Genomic DNA, 17,113 nt, shown 5'->3' on the forward strand with positions numbered 1-17,113 from the left:
AGAAATACAGGCAGGTACCTATCCATCATGCAATACCATCAGGGAGGCACCTGATTGGCTCCAAATTTATTCTGCAGGAGGACAATAACCCCAAACATACAGCCAATTTCGCTAAGAACTATCTCCAGCATAAAGAAGAACAAGGAGTCCTGGAAGTGATGATATGGCCCCCACAGAGCCCTGATCTCAACATCGTCGAGTCTGTTCGGGATTACATGAAGAGACAGAAGGATTTGAGCAAGCCTACATCCACAGAAGATCTGTGGTTAGTTCTCCATGATGTTTTGAAAAACCTCCCTGCCGAGTTCCTTAAAAACTGTGCAAGTGTACCTAGAAGAATTGGTGCTGTTTTGACGGCAAAGGGTCGTCACACCAAATATTGATTTGATTTAGATTTCTCTTCTGTTCATTCACTTTGCATTTTGTTAATTGATGAAAAATAAAACTATTAACACTTCTATTTCTGAAAGCATTCATATTTTGCAGCATCTTTTCCACACCTGCCTAAAACTTTTGCACAGTACTGTATGTTTAAGAAAATTAAAGTGTTTATTTTTTGTAGAACCTTTTTTTTCTGTGAAAAAATATTGTTTATAAGCCTTGCCTTCTGGATTAGTCAGGTTAGCACTGGATAGCAGGATTAGTTAATATACTCCTGCTATCCTGTGCTAACTTGACTATTTAGAAAAAACTTCTAGCTTTCAAAAAATTTATTTATTTTAAATCATTTAAGAAATTTTATCTATTGTTTAATATAGCATATTATGGGGCCTAAGTATTAATATGTATGATTATTATCAGTCTGAATCGCAGCAGTTTTTTTTTTTTCATTTAAATTATCCCCTCTATGTATTAAAATTAACTCTTATGGACAGTGGAAGCGGGAAACGCTGTCCCTGCCAGTTGCACATCGGAGGAGTCTTTGACCCTTTCGAAAGACTCCACCTACGTTTCTGACACTGTGCATGTGCATATTGTCAATTACTAAAGTCAGTCAGAGGCTGAAGTAAAGGGATTGTAAGATCCCTCTTCTACGAAAATGCCTCCATAGGCATAAAGTGGTTAAAACCATCTGAGGATAGCATTGAATAAACTACATATTTTCGCGTCCTTTGTCTATGCATGCTCCCAGTTTCACACTATCCAATTACAAAAGACCAGAAATGCATTCGCACGAAAACTGTTTTTGGAGTAACCAGCTAAAAGTACAGGTGAATTTGGGGAAATCTGTCTGTACCCCTTAAAATAGGTAACTGACATATGTAATCATTTTACAAGTGTATTAGTGGCCCTAATAAAAATATTTGGGGTTCTTAAATTGTGTCAAATGGCTGTTACATGCATATTTGCATTAGTGTGGTTAAATTATAAAAAAAACTTTTTGGGGACAAAATAAATGCTGCAGTTAAATTGGGAGTACATTAAAATGAGTGCAAGTATAATTTTTGAGTCATAAAAATTGGATTGTTATAAATAAATCAAGTGCTTACACCTGAAATGTTTAATACACATATCTCATCCATAGAGCCCCCCAAAATTTCAGACTCACTACTTTAATCCCATTCCCACTACTTTTACAGTTTTCATCCCCAAATTGTCATGTCATTATTGGCCAAATTAAGAAAAATATTTTTGTCTAATTTATCTCGGAGATGATGAAAATAGTTAGCTGGTTTTTGTCTATTCGAAAACTTTGGGCAAAGCTTTGGACGTTTTACCTGGGGCGCCATACCTGTGTTGCTCTGTCAAACCTGGGAGATCTGGATATTCCACATTTCCGTCATGTGGAATTATGCTGACCCTGTCACAACACTAATAAATATATATATATATATATATATATTTATTGTGACAAGAAACACATAGACCGGGTAAAATCCTTCAGCATCTTTATTTCTCACAGGATACGGCAGTTTCACAGGCAAGATGGTACACAAAGTCTTCAAAATAGCAATATTTTCTTCAGTGGACTCGTAGGTCCAGGATCCCTAACACTAGTCATCCCCGGTCCTATAAGCTGGGCGACCATCTCACCAACAGGCTCAGTTTCCCCAGTGTCTCTGCAGTTCTTAAACCAGCCTCACACAGGTGTCTGTAATCAGCTGCCTTCCAGATTCTGATTGAGGCAACACCTGAACAGGACATTACACATTCCTAATGCCTTTGCTCTGGCAAACCTGGGAGATCTGGATATTCCACATTTACTTCATGTGGAATTATGCTGACCCTGTCACAATACTATATACAGTATATATAATATATATATATATATTAATATATATATATATAAATATTCCACGTGTCTGATCTTATATTTTTATTTATTTTTTTGTACAGAACAAAATCTCCTGTTAGCCACTGATAGCCCTTTTACACCGAAGCTAAAACCCGGGTTATTGAAGGGTTAACCCGGGCAGTTCCCTGCCCAACTCTGGTGTGAGCGGCGCTGACTCGGGAATATCCCGAGTCGGCGCCGGCAAAATTTCGGGTCTGATCCAGATAGGAACCCTGTTCCAACTCCGAGTCAGACCTGGAATTTTGGTGGAAAAAGGGTATTAGGTAAGCAGTCACCGATCCTAATGAATAAGGAACGTCTCTTTCCACCTTGATTGGTAGGAAAAAATGGCTACTACTGTACAAATTTGAGTCACTGGTGCAAAAGCAGTTACAAGCATCTACATCAGGTAAAATATTACCTTTGCATTATAATTTATAACCATAACTTTTTTGCTAAAAGAATATTAGTGTCTAATCTTTTCTTTATATATTTTTTAAGCACATCTTATGGATTTGACACTGAAGGGGTTAATGACCACACTACAGGTATCAAATTGTTGGGGGAAATTGAGTATTGATCCCTGTAACTGGCCAAGTGTGAGCTGGACACCTCAGCTTTAGTGTGTGTGAGATCTGCAAGTGCATCGAACATAGTAAAATAATATATCATCCAAAAAGAAAAGCCAAGGAAAGGAAAGTGAGAGAAGGGAATGCTGACCTCGGGTGACCTTGGAGTGTGGAAGGACAAGGAGAGGGTTAGTAGGACCATCCCCCACTCACCCCTTGTCTGCACTCACAATACAGGCAGCTGCCAGAGAGCCCAGCTAAGAGCACAGAGACTAATTTATTTACTTCATACAAAGGGCTGTTTGAACAGACTCCAATAGACACTGCAGAAGGGAAGTGAGGGAAAGCATTGAGGTGGGTGCAGGGGTCTCCTCTCTTCTGTGATCTCCAGGAATAGAAGTGTACACAACACAACTCTATGTACAGTGATATGGTGAAATACAATTCATGGCAGTTTATAGGTGCAGCACAGTACAGTACTACAACTCTGACACAGCATAGTGTAACAAATCACAATTATCAAAGCCATACACAATAAAATGCAATAAAAATGTGCACAAATGGAGGCAAATATAGTCACCACTCAACCTAATACAGTTATGCCACAAATATATATTTATATAATTTCATAATTTCTATAATATTGTTATTGCTCTGAATTGTGTCACGGGATGCTGATTCCCTAGAATAAACAGAACCAGGCTAATCGTCATCCTTTAGTAGTGAGGTACTGATGTCAACTCTAAAAATTGGAAACACAAATGGAGAAACACAGGTATTCTCGCAGGCTGGAATTAGATGGGACAAGGTTCAGTGTCCAAGCAGAGGTTAGGACAGTAAGAAATACAATATAGTCAGTCTCCAACCAAAGATTTAAGGCAGACAGAAATCTATAGTATGGTCAGTGTCCAGAAGGAATCAAAACAGCAAATAAACCACAGCACAAGGTAACTGCACCGACAAAATAGTGTAGACAGCCAATCAAAATGTTTCCATAGAGTCAAGCCCTCACAGTTATGTTTGCTGCTGTGCGATCACATAATCGCACTGCAACTAACTGCCCGGCAGCTTGGAAGCATCCATAGTAACTGAGCTGTCTGTGCAAGATGAAAGGTTTGTAGTGGATTTTGTTTGCACCTACGATCGTGATACAAACATAAGTTTTCAACACATATCTATTTGTCTTCAATTGAACTGACTTTAGATATGAGCAGGCCTCAATGTTTGGCAGGAATGTAGGATCAGCTCTTAGGCACAATCGTGCGTTATATCGTTCATGGCCGCATTCAGCTGAATGTTGTCAGCTGCTGAGTTGTCCCATCTATTGTGCAGCACAGCAGTTGGGACGACGGCGATGTCGGTGGGCGGGAGCGCTTGTAGTACGATATGTCACTCCAATCCGTGGGATCAGACGACATATCGTTTGATGTGTATCTACTCTTAGACCGATTTATATATAAGTTTAATAATATATATACAGAAATGTGCAAAAGTTTTAGGCAGGTATGAAAAAATGCTGCAAAGTAAGAATGCTTTAAAAATGAGAAGTGTTAATAGTTTATTTTTATAAATTAACAAAATGCAAAGTGAATGAACAGAAGAGAAATCTAAATCAAATCAATATTTGGTGTGATCACCGTTTGTCTTCAAACCAGCATCAATTCTTCTAGGTACACTAAGGAACTCGGCAGGGAGGTTGTTCCAAACATCTTGGAGAACTAACCACAGATATTCTGTGGATGTAGGCTTGCTCAAATCCTTCTGTCTCTTCATGTAATCCCAGACAGACTCGATGATGTTGAGATCAGGGCTCTGTGGGGGCCATATCATCACTTCCAGGATTCCTTGTTCTTCTTTACGCTGAAGATAGTTCTTAATGACATTGGCTGTATGTTTGGGGTCATTGTCCTCCTGCAGAATAAATTTGGAGCCAATTAGACGCCTCCCTGATGGTAATCCAAAGCAGGGGGGAACATTAAGCGCATCCAATAGCCCCAAAAAGTTAATAAGTAGACATAATTGTATTTAAAAATGACAGTATTTATTAATATGCTTCAAAAATGTTTAATTACAGTTCTCAAAATAAAATATATTCTAATACCGGTATACAATACAACATAAAACAATAAACACATTAAACAACAGACAGGACTGTGTGTGTGTGTTTAAAAATCTGTGTATGTCTCCTCTCACTGTAATGTGGTTTTCCTTAAATGAAGGTGGTTGCTATGGAGTGATACGCTTCTGCGTATCAGATTTTACTGTACTTATATTTAAATAAAATTATGCCTACATATTTATTTTTTGGGGCTATTGGATGCGCTTAACGTCCCCCCCTGCTTTGGATCTGTATACACACTGAGTGAGGTTGGTAGTAACCTCACCTACGTTTGAAGCAGCAACTTATATAGCCCCAACATCAAGGGTTTAACGCAGCCCACCCCCAGTTACTTTTGCCTCCCTGATGGTATTGCATGATGAATAAGTACCTGCCTGTATATCTCAACATTGACCAAATCCCCAACTCCATTTGCTGAAATGCAGCCCCAAACTTGCAAGGAACCTCCACCATGCTTACTTGTTACCTGTAGACACTCATTATTGTTCCGCTCTCCAGCCATTCGGCGGACAAACTGCCTTATGTTACAGCCAAATATTTCATATTTTGACTCATCTGTCCAGAGCACCTGCTGCCATTTTTGCAGGTCCCCCCTTTACAGTGCCCCCAGTAGTAGTCCCCCTTATACAGTGGCCCCAGTAGTACCCCTTATATAGTGTCCCCAGTAGTGGTCCCCCCTATGCAGTACCCCCAATAGTGCCCCCAGTAGTAGTCCCCCCTTTGCAGTGCCCCCAGTAGTAGCCCCCCTTTGCAGTGCCCCAGTATTGCCCTTATATAGATCCCCCAGTAGTAGTCCCCCTTTTGCAGTGCCCCCAGTAGTAGTCCCCCCTTTGCAGTGCCCCTTATATAGAGCCCCCAGTAGTAGTCCCCCTTTTGCACTGCCCCCAGTAGCCCCCTTATATAGTGCCCCCAGTAATAGTCCCCCCTTTGCAGTGCCCCTTGTATAGTGCCCCCAGTAGTATCCCATTTGCATTGCCCCCAGTAGTAGCCCCCCTTTGCAGTGCCCCAGTATTGCCCTTATATAGTGCCCCTAGTAGTAGTCCCCCCTATGCAGTGCCCCCAGTAGTACCTCTATATAGTTCCGCCAGTAGTGCCCTTATGTAGTTCCCCCAGTACTAGTCCTCCCAGCAGTGCTCCTTATATAGTGCCCCCATTAGTAGTCCCCCCAGTAGTGCCCCTTATACAGTGTCCAAAGCAGTAGTCCCCCTATTCAGTGCCCCCAGAACGAGCCACCACCCTATTAAGTGCCCCCAGTAGCAACCACTCCCTATACAGTGCCCCCAGTAGCGCCCCACCACTATACAGTGTCCCCAGTAGCATCCCCCTATGCAGTGCCAACACAACTTACCTGAATCCCTGCTCCTGCTCCGACCGCCGCTGTCCGCTTCCCACGGCCTGCTCTGCACTATGGGAGAGAAGTCTCTCCCGTTATCCCCCGGGGAGCCGGAAGGCGAAGCTCATGGGTGAGCTCCAGCCGACTAGCTCCGTGGATGCAGCAGCCAATGAGAATCTGTCAGACTCTCATTGGCTGCTAAAATAAACAAACGTTGGTGTGTTTGTTATTGTGTAGTGCAGACCGCACTCACTGCGGTCCGCACTACACTTAGTGATCGGCGGGCAGAGGGGGGTTTCTGGGTACTCATAAACCCCCCCTCCTTGCGTGCCTGCAGCCAGGTATTGAAGTGAGTGATCCTGAATCAGATTGCTAATGGCCACTATTATTAATAATTACATTATCTTCAGCGTCAAGAGGTAACTTAGAGTAAGCAAAGATGGGTGGGTCATTTTTAATGATTCTTACAATTACCCAAATTTCAGTTATTTGTGAATAGGTCCAGATTCGCCCAAAATTCACTGAATAAGTTGTACCCACTGGAAAATCAGGCCAATCACAAAGCATGTAACGTAAAGAATCCAATTGGCAAGCATCAACAAATTTCACATGTCTGTAAAAGAGATGGACAATCAAAGTGCTACAAGTAAAGGCCCCCATACATCAGAGATTGATTGCAGCAATTGTGCAATTTGCAATCGATTGTGTATAAAAATCTTTCCCTTTTTGATCGATTGCAGAATTGCCACAATCGATTGAAAAAGGGAAAGATTTTTATACACAATCGATTGCAAATTGCACAATTGCTGCAATCAATCTCTGATGTATGGGGGCCTTAAGTTTCTGATGGCCTAAGGGTGCCATGAAGCAAATAAAGTTTGGGAACCACTACTCTACAGCATCCAGTGGCCTCAGCAGAAACCGGAAATCAGAATTTTCGATATATCTGTCAATGACGTGAGCTTTTGTGTTTGGCTGTTGATACAGTATACTGTATGCTCCTAATGGGACATACTTTGCACTTTCCATATGCATGTTGGCAATGATAATATAACATTTGTAACAATGTGATAAAATGTAATATAAAGCTTCTTACATACAAAGTCCCAATGTCCCCGCACTGTCATTATTAATGTTAAATTGAGCTGTATTTTAGTAGTTTAATAGAAAAGTTTTATTTAGTAAAGGAGTATTCCCTGACTGCAGTAAGGGGGAGAGTTCCTTATAGTGTGCTGGGTGAATCATCTAGGCCAGTGGTTTTAGCTATAATTCTCAAGTGCCCCCTACAGGTCATGTTTTCAGGATTTCTGCCTGTGGAACAGGTGGTATAATTACTGACAAAGCTTTAGAGATTAAGGGCCTGATTCAGAGCCAGACGCTCTGACAGAGCGCTCGCTCTGAATCAGGGCCGGCCTTCTGTTTTTTTTAGAGCGGCCTCCTGGCCGCTCGCATAGCTGTGGGTGGTCAGCGAGCGGCCAGGAAGATGGTCGCGATGGTCAAGACCATCGCGACCATTGGGCTTGCGACGAGACCCTTGTGGTAGGGTCTCGTGGCCACAAGCCCTAGAGTGCTTTTGGCTGTAACAGAGCTGAAAGCATTCCACCGACATCACTTGTGATGTCAGTGGGGCCGGCCCCAGACGGTAGGCGTTCCCATGGGACTCAATATCGACAGCACGCCCCCTTTGGTACGAGACCCGGAGCGTCGGTTTGCCCGTCGCTATCCGGGTCTCGCGCATGCGCACGATGGAGACGGCTCCGTCGTGCACATGCGCACTGGGCCACCATCGACCCGCTTGCGAGCGCATAGCACTCGCGGGTCTGAATCAGGCCCTAAGTCACTTGTACATGAAGTTCTGGGTACTTAAGTATTGGGGTTAAGAAACTCTGATCTAGGTGAAAAAAAACAATGCAATATTTCAGGGGCGGACAGACTTTTGAATTCGGTGATTTTATTTTCATAGATGAAAATATATTGTGATCTACCAAGCAGCCACATGTAAGCAAGCTGTAGACGGAAAAGAGGCATGGTATGCCAGAAAAGACAGTGTAATCCCGCACCAAGGGGCGCAGGGACAGTCCTGCCAAAGTCACACGTTGGTCCCCACAGGAAAAAAATAAAAATTGTCCCTCACATAAAAATAAGACATTCATTAAATTTCCCCAGCCCCCCACTTGAACTGTCTATGAGAGAAGAGCTCCCAGTCCACCCCTGCCCTCAGCCACGGGCAGCACCAGCAGTAGCCCCAGTGCAGGCCCACCAGTCTTTAGTGGTCCAGGGTGCTGGCGGCGGCCGCACTGCGCCTTCTTTTGGGTTTGGCACCCTCAAGCCAGCCCTGCCCCCGTGACCCTCCCGGCTCTCTGGCACCAGCGCAATGGAGGCTGGTACATGTGTCAGCCTCAACCAATAAGAATCAGCCTGATTCTTATGGATATTGCTAATAAGAATCAGTCTTATTGGCTACTGCTGGATGTCCACTACAATCGACCAAGTGTCCACAGTCGATTGGTCGATCGATACTCTTGCCTCCCCTGCAATACTTGGTGAGCATTCAGTGCATAACATTCTGCATTTGAGACATATTTGTCTGAACAGTTCATCACCATTGCCTGATTAGCCTATCTTGCATTTACTATTCTCTTAAGAGTCCAAAAAGCAGTGCAATAAGCTTGTGTTATTTTATTTTCCATTATACAAACAGATCATAACTCCATTCAGTATAGTAGTGAAGACAGAGCCCATTGTTCATTACCTATGTACATATTCAAATTACTATTGCTTTTTCAACAGATGTACAATGCAGTAAGTGACAGGAAACCAATGTTAACATCATTAGCTAACATAGGGGCTGATGCAGACTTAAATGCAAGTGGGCTGTAATTATACTTCCATTGCATGCACTGCTTTAAATGCAGATATTTACCTGTATGTAGGATTAAACTCATCTATGCGACAGTCCCTGTCTGTAGGAGCATTATTAGAGCTTAATTGCTCCTGTGACGACACACTGAAGTGGAGGTAGAATGTTCCTCCCTGGTAACAGGAGGGCTTGTTATGTTCTGTAGGTGCTACATTCCCCCTATATTGCAGTGGGCCAGTGCAAGCTTATTAAGCTTTACTTACACTAGCACATTCCCAGCTGATAAATGTCAATGTTCAAAGTGCCTCCTCAACATCATTTTTACTTTTTGTTGCCCAACACACTTTCAAATGTTATATCCAACACTTTCCTTGAAAACTTTGGGTACAATTATTATTATCATTATTCCAAAGTGGATATGTTACTCTATTCCAGCGTAGGCACAAAGTATATTTGAATAAGTTCCTTTCCTGTGTGTAAATTGTTTTAATTCTTTATCATACCCCTCTACATTTTAAAGCCAAATAATGATAAATTGGCCATGCCCATATCTGCCCAATACATATTGGGCAAATATGGGGTAAAAAAAAAAAAAAGAAACCCCAAAAAGAAAACAATCAGAAAACGGAAGCTATTGGTGGTTATAGTTTATTTTTTTATCTTATATTTTACTATTTTGTAAATTTTGATTATACAGAGTAATTCAGGAACTTTTAGTATAGAAAAAATTAAATCGATAATAAATAATCATTACTTTTTAAGTATTATAATATATGCAATTCTACATACTAGACAATAGCACAGTGTTTATAAGTGACTATTACCTATTAAATGGTCAGGTACACTACAAAGGTAAACTGGTAATAGAGCTGTAAAAACATAGTCCAATTAAAAAGTGGAACAATTTAAAAAATTTTATAGTATAGAATAAAAGAAGTAACAGCAGTCATGTGTTTTATATAGCAATATATGTGGCAAAATGTATTTATAAATGTGCTAAAGGACTGGTCGGTTTTGTCGTAGTAATCCATGTGCAGATGATGTTTTTTTTGTAAATGTCCCATTTTGTTTTAAGAGAGACAATTTGCAATAAACAGGCAATATTTATATGGGTAAATGCGATAGCCTGCGTGATTCTTTCTTGCCAGAAACTCGCCGACGGCTAAACATTTACTCTATTATTATTTTGATATTTGAAAAAAAAAATTGTTCAAATTATAACTTTAAGATACCTCTAGTTTTCAGAAATCTGACCATTGTATTCAAAATAATGCGGTACAGTCTACACAGAGGTGGAGATGCAGGTTCTACATACTGTACATGCAATTGCCAACAGTTTTGACATTTTAGTTGGAAAAATTATATTGACTTGAACACTTTAGAGGTCACATTTTAGCGCAGAAGCTTTTATGTTGTTTGTGCACATTGTTATTGCAGTGGAGCTGACAAGGCTTTCTGCAGGCATAATTTTCTAGTTACTAGTTGTATGAAAAAAGCAGTAGCATAAAATAAAAAATTTCTGAGGGTAATATTGGTAATCAAGCTACGAGTGAATACACTGTAAATTAGAAGCTGCTGCAAATTTTTTGACAGTGGGCGAATGGCACCAACGTACAAAGTCTTTTAAATTTTTTCATCCCGCAGAAAGTTATGTTTCGTCTACAGTTTTAGGTGGTGTTAAACAGTATTTTCTTTACACTAACATTTCTATATCCAAAACCAATAAGATGTATGTAGCAACGTTTGTACAGTTGAAATCAACATCGGCCTTTTGGGTCATTAGTCTATTACTATCTTACTGAATGTAAAACACACATAAAGAGAAAGTCTGAAAAGTATAATGAAGGGGCGGAAAGCTACTACAAGTAGATTGGACGTGCTTTGCACCCTTGTGTGAAGGGAAACTATATTACATGAAACTTACAAATGAACAATTGCTCAGTGGGGCATAAATAGATTCTAATGTAATATACAGGGAATCGGTATCGCATGGCCGGCGGTTCGATTCCCGGCAGCGCCTGGCTGACAACAGCAGAGTTCCCAGCAGCGGAAGCCCGACAGCGCTGGAAATTTCGATCGTGGATAGATAAGTACTAACTAACCTAACCTAACCCCCTAACCCTCCTTAGGGGTGCCTAACCCTAACCTCCCCCCCAAGTGCCTAACCCTAACCCGCCCCTTCTCCGCTGCCTAAATCTAAGTCCCCCGGGGGGGCTAACCCTAAGTCCCCCCCGGGGGTGCCTATACCTAACCCTCCCTCCCCCTTGCCTAACCCTAACTCTCCCGGGGGGTGCCTAACCCTAAGTCCCCCCCGGGTGCCCTAAACCTAACCCACTCCCCCGCGGCTGTCCGCTCGCGGCGCCTGGCATCCCTTCGATCGCGATGCCAGGCGCCGGTCTCCCGGCATTGGTGAAATGTCAGGCGTCTACATCTAGATGCCCGGCATTTCATCCCTCGCCGGGATATGACAGTCGGGAAGCCGGCTGCCGGTATTAAGGCAGACAGCTTCACGATTGTATACCATATACAGGGACACCAAATGGCGCTATATGAAATGTTAGCAGCCTGGTATTGATCTTTGGTTTCACCATAGAATCTAGGGTTGAGGAAGAACAGTAGCTCGAAACGCGTTGGTTATAGAGTGGTGCTAACCATATTTGGAGTGATCTTGTCTAGAGGTTGGTAATAGCAGGTGTCGGGTCATTGGGGTTCCAAAGCCTTGGACCATATTATATCTACACACCTCTTATTCATGAAATTCTGGTAAAGCCTCCAAAGCACACTTCTTGTGTTTTTAAAAAAACATATTACGCAATCTTAGGAATGTTTTTCTCCTATTTTTATCTTTTATATATTAACTATTATATTATAATTAGGGGAGTGCACCGGCCCTTTTTCGTGTTTTTTGTTTTGGTTTTGGATCTGGATCTTTCTTCATGTTTGGATCTGGATTGGTTTTGCCAAAACCACCCTTCCGGGGTTTTGGTTTTGGATCTGTATTTTTTTGGGAAAAAAGCATAAAAACAGCTAAAATCACAGAATTTGTTTTTTATTTGGTTCCTACACTATTATGAAGGGGGCAACTTAGGTAAAATAGAGCCAATTTTTACAGGGCCCTCCAAATTGCCTCTTTTTCCTGCCAGTACAGGTACGAACTGTCTGACATGCCTACTTGGATGCTGTCACCGATGTAATCCTCCACCATTCTGTTAATGATGACAGCATCATATGCAGTGACAGTAGACATGTCAGAAAGTGTTCGCAGGTCCTTCAGTCCGGGCCAGATGTCCAAACTTGGTCCTGCCTGCCCTTTATCATTGCCAGCGAGTTGGTTAGGATATCTAAGTTGTTTCATGGCAGCCCCAGTTGCGGGAGAAAATGAAGGAGCTGTTGCCGTGTCACGTTCCGCTTCAGCTGACAGTGTTTTCACCAGCAGGTCTTTGCACCTCTGCAGGCTTGTGTCCGACAAAAAGAGAGACACCACATAGGCTTTAAACCTAGGATCGAGCACTGTAGCCAAAATGGAGTGGTCTGACAACAGATTGACCACCCTGGAATCCTGGCAAAGCGAATGAAGGGCTTCATCCACAAGTCCCACATGCCGAGCGGAATCGCTCCGTCTTAGCTCCTCCTTCACTTTCTCCAGCTGCTTCTGCAAAAGCCTGATGAGGGGAATGACCTGACTCAAGCTGGCAGTGTCTGAACTGACTGCATGTGTGACAAGTTCGAAGGGCTGGAGAACCTTGTACAACACACGGAAATCATTCACTACTGCACTTGAGTCAGGTGTATACCCCCTCCTTTGCCTATGTCATAGGTGGATGTATAGCGTTGAATAGCCTTTTGTTGCTCCTCCATCCTTTAAAGCATATAGAGGGTTGAGTTCCACCGCGTTACAACCTCTTGCTTTGGGTGATGGCAGGGCAGGTTCAAGAGTGTTTGCTGGCATTTCAGTCTTTGGCATGCAGTTGCTGAATGGCGAAAGTGGCCCAAAATTTTTCGGGCCACCCAAAGCATCTCCTGCACGCCTTTGTCTTTTTTCAAAAAATTCTGCACCACCAAATTTATTTTGTGAGCAAAACATGGGACGTGCTGGAATTTGCCCAGATGTAATGCCTGCACAATATTGGTGTCGTTGTGAGATATCACAAATCCCCTAGAGAGTCTAAGTGGGGTAAGCCATTGGGCGATGATTTTCCTCAGTTTCTCTAAGAGGTTGTTGGCGGTGTGCCTCTTACTGAAACCGGTGATACACAGCGTAGCCTGCCTTGGAACGAGCTGACGTTTCTGAGATGCTGCTACTGGTGACGCTGCTGTTGTTGCTGTGGGCTGTCACAGTCATATAGTCCTTAGTCTGCCCTGTACCACTTGTCCACATGTCCGTGGTTAAGTGTACATTGGGTAGGACACTGAGGACACTTTTTCTGACATCTCTGTATATTCATGGTATCGCCTGCCTAGTAAAGTGGAGTCTAGATGGGATTTGGTACCGGGGACACACTACCTCCATCAGTTGTCTTAATCCCACTGCACTAATGGCAGATACCGGACGCACGTCTAATACCAGCATAGCTGTCCAGGCCTCAGTTATTTGCAACAGGATGACTGCTGTCGTACTTCATCCTCCTCGCTAAGGACTGTTGGAGGGTCAATTGCTTAGTAAAACAAGTAGTGGTGTTCCAACTTCCTCTCTTGGATGATGAACGACTCCCAGCAGCAGTGGCAGCAGTAGGCATAGCAATGCAGGATCCTCCGGAGGAATCCCGGATAGGAGAGTCAGTCATGCCAGTGACATGGCCTGCAGGACTACTTCCAATCCTGATTGAGGAGGGAGTTGACGGTGTGGTTTGTAGGCGCTTGGGTACAACAGGACAAAGGTATTTAGGTAACCCTGGACTGCTTACGGTCTTAGCCACAGTTTCTGAACTTGACAGTAACTGTTTATGAACGCGCTGCAGGTGACGTATAAGGGAGGATATTCCTAGGTGGTTAACATCCTTACCCCTACTTATTACACCTTTACATGAGGTACATATGGCAAGACAGTTGTTGTCTGGATTTGGATAGAAATATTTCCAGACCAAAGAGGTGGAATGTTTGGTCTTCTGCCCAGGCATGACCATGATGGGCTTTTTCATCCCACGGACAAAAACTCTTTCCCTTGGTGCCTGATTTAAACAAACCACAGCCAGCTACATAAATATCCTCATCCTGTTGTACTTCAACAGTGACATATTTAATTTGAATATCAGCAACTGAACTGTGGGTGCTCCTTCCAGTACTTGCAGAGGGCATGCAAATGGTGGAAAGAGCCACCTCTTCCCGTCCAGTGTTCGGAAGGTCAGGCATATCAACCGCCGCCACACTTGGACTCTCCTTGGGGATTTGTGATATCTTCTTAGAACACACAGTTCTTTGTATTACTTTTGCCAGCTTAAATCTTTTCATTTTTCTAGCGGGAGGAGGGCTTCCTTCGTCATGTGAAGCTGAACCAGTAGTCATTAACATAGGCAAAGGCCTTAGCCGTTCCTTGCCACTCCGTGTCGTAAATGGCACACTGGCAAGTTTACGTTTCTCCTCAGATGATTTAAATTAATTTTTTTGGGTCACTTTTTGGACTTTACATGCCCTTAGCGTTCCTGCTAGGCTGTTTTAGCGGGGCGCGGCACCCTGCCCTCCTTCTGGAGTGCCAAAAGCACCCTGCCCTCACAGCCTGTGGGTGCTGTCTTCACCCGCAGGTCGCAGTATCCCGCGGGTGGAGAAATGCCCGGCATCTATTCTCCCTGTCTGCAGCACTTGGAGGCTGCCCGGCGTGTTCATAAGTGCGGGGCACGCCCCCAAGAGTGACAAAAAGGGGAGGTGTCTTACAGATACGCCCCCTTTTTTGATGGCCACACCCCCTTTTCGGACACCGCATGCCTTTGGTGCGTGCACTAAGGTGCCCTCTCTAGCTCCGGAGCCCTGCCTGCCGATGGAGCTAGAGTGAACACTATGCCCTCTACTATGACATTGGCCATCGGCCTTGGCAGACGACGTTGATGGCAGTTCATCATCTATGTCATGACTAGTGGCAGCAGCTTCAGCACTACGAGGGAGTGGTTCTTGATCTGTCCCTATTTTATCCTCCCAATTTTTTTATCCGTCATTATTTTTATGGAGTGCATTATTTTTATGGAGTGAATCACCCCTGTAAAAATTAGTTTGATGATGAAGGGTAGCGTACACCACGCAGAACAGCCCCTGTAAAAATTAGTTTGATGATGAAGAGCAGCATACACCACACAGGACAGCCCCTGTAAAAATTAGTTTGATGAAGGGTAGCGTACAACCCACAGGACAGCCCCTGTAAACATTATTTTGATGAATGGCAGCGTACAACCCAAAGGACAGCCCCTGTAAAAATTATTTTGATGAATGGCAGCGTACAACCCACAGGACAGCCCCTGTAAAAATTATTTTGATGAATGGCAGCGTACAACCCACAGGGCAGCCCCTGTAAAAATTATTTTGATGAATGGCAGCGTACAACCCACAGGACAGCCCCTGTAAACATTATTTTGATGAATGGCAGTGTACAACCCACAGGACAGCCCCTGTAAAAATTATTTTGATGATGAAGGGCAGCGTACAACCCACAGGACAGCCCCTGTAAAATTAGTTTGATGATGAAGGGCAGCATACACCACACAGGACAGCCCCTGTAAAAATTATTTTGATGAAGGGCAGCATACAACCCTCAGGACAGCCCCTGTAAAAATTAGTTTGATGAAGGGCAGTGTACAACCCACAGGACAGCCCCTGTAAAAATTAGTTTGATGATGGGCAGCTTTTCACACTGGGGGTGGGTGAAGAGAGCACCCCTGAAGGACAGAGCACCCCCTGGACAACACAGCACTACAGGCAGCCAGCCAGCCCCTATGGACAGGACAACAGCCAGCCCCTATATGGACAAGGACAACAATAGCTAGCCAGCCCCTATGTAATGTATATGGACAACAGTAGCCAGCCAGCCCAGCTTTTCATACTGGGAGTGGGTGCAGAGAGCACCCCTGAAGAACAGAGCACCCCCTGGACAACACAGCACTACAGCCAGCCCCTATGGACAGGACAACAGTAGCCAGCCAGCCTCTATGTATATGGACAACAGTAGCCAGCCAGCCACTATATCAGCAACAGCTCCCAGCTCCCTCCCTCTTCACAGTAGCCAGCCAGCAGTACTTTATTATTTATAATAACAACTAACAATTCAATAAGTAGCTCCCAGCTCCCTAACTCTGCACACTCCACAGTCGGAATGAAAAATGGCGGCGATCATGGGACCTTTACCCATGATCTTACCGCATTCAGCGGGACAGTCCCGTTTTTCTGGGACTGTCCCGCTGTCCCACCTGCGGGCCGCAATGTCCCGCGGTGGGGGGGAAGTTGGGGAGAGCATATACTGCTGCTCTGCTATGCAGAGCAGCGGGTGTGTAGAAGGTGAACAGATGCTGTGCGCATGCGCACGGCATCTGTAAACCTGTGTAGGGAGAGCCTGGGGGCTGCCCAGCATCTCGGAGTGAGCTGGGCACACCCCCTATAGTGACAGCATCGGGGGTTTCTGTGAGGCTCCGCCCCATTTTCAAGAGGCCACGCCCCTCAAGCAAGGCCAAGCCCCCTTTTCGGCATGCAAAGTGTCCCACTTCGTGAGGACCAAACGTTGGGAGGTATGCCTTTATAGAATACAAAACCCACGAGAATCCGACAGCGGGATGATGACGTTTTGACTTGTTTCGAGAACTGAGTCTGGTGGGAAAACCCGAGTCGGACTCGGTTCCCGGCTCGGATCGGGGGGATTCGGATTTCAGAAATCCGAACCCGCTCATCCCTAATATGAATTCCTATTAATCTTTATACCCTAATGTCGCTATTTAGCGTTGCGTACACACAAGAAATAATTGCTTTTGAGACTTTGATTGTG

Source organism: Taudactylus pleione, unplaced genomic scaffold (genome assembly GCF_031769625.1).
Source record: "Taudactylus pleione unplaced genomic scaffold, aTauple2 ptg000069l, whole genome shotgun sequence".
NCBI classification, from domain to species: Eukaryota; Metazoa; Chordata; class Amphibia; order Anura; family Myobatrachidae; genus Taudactylus; species Taudactylus pleione.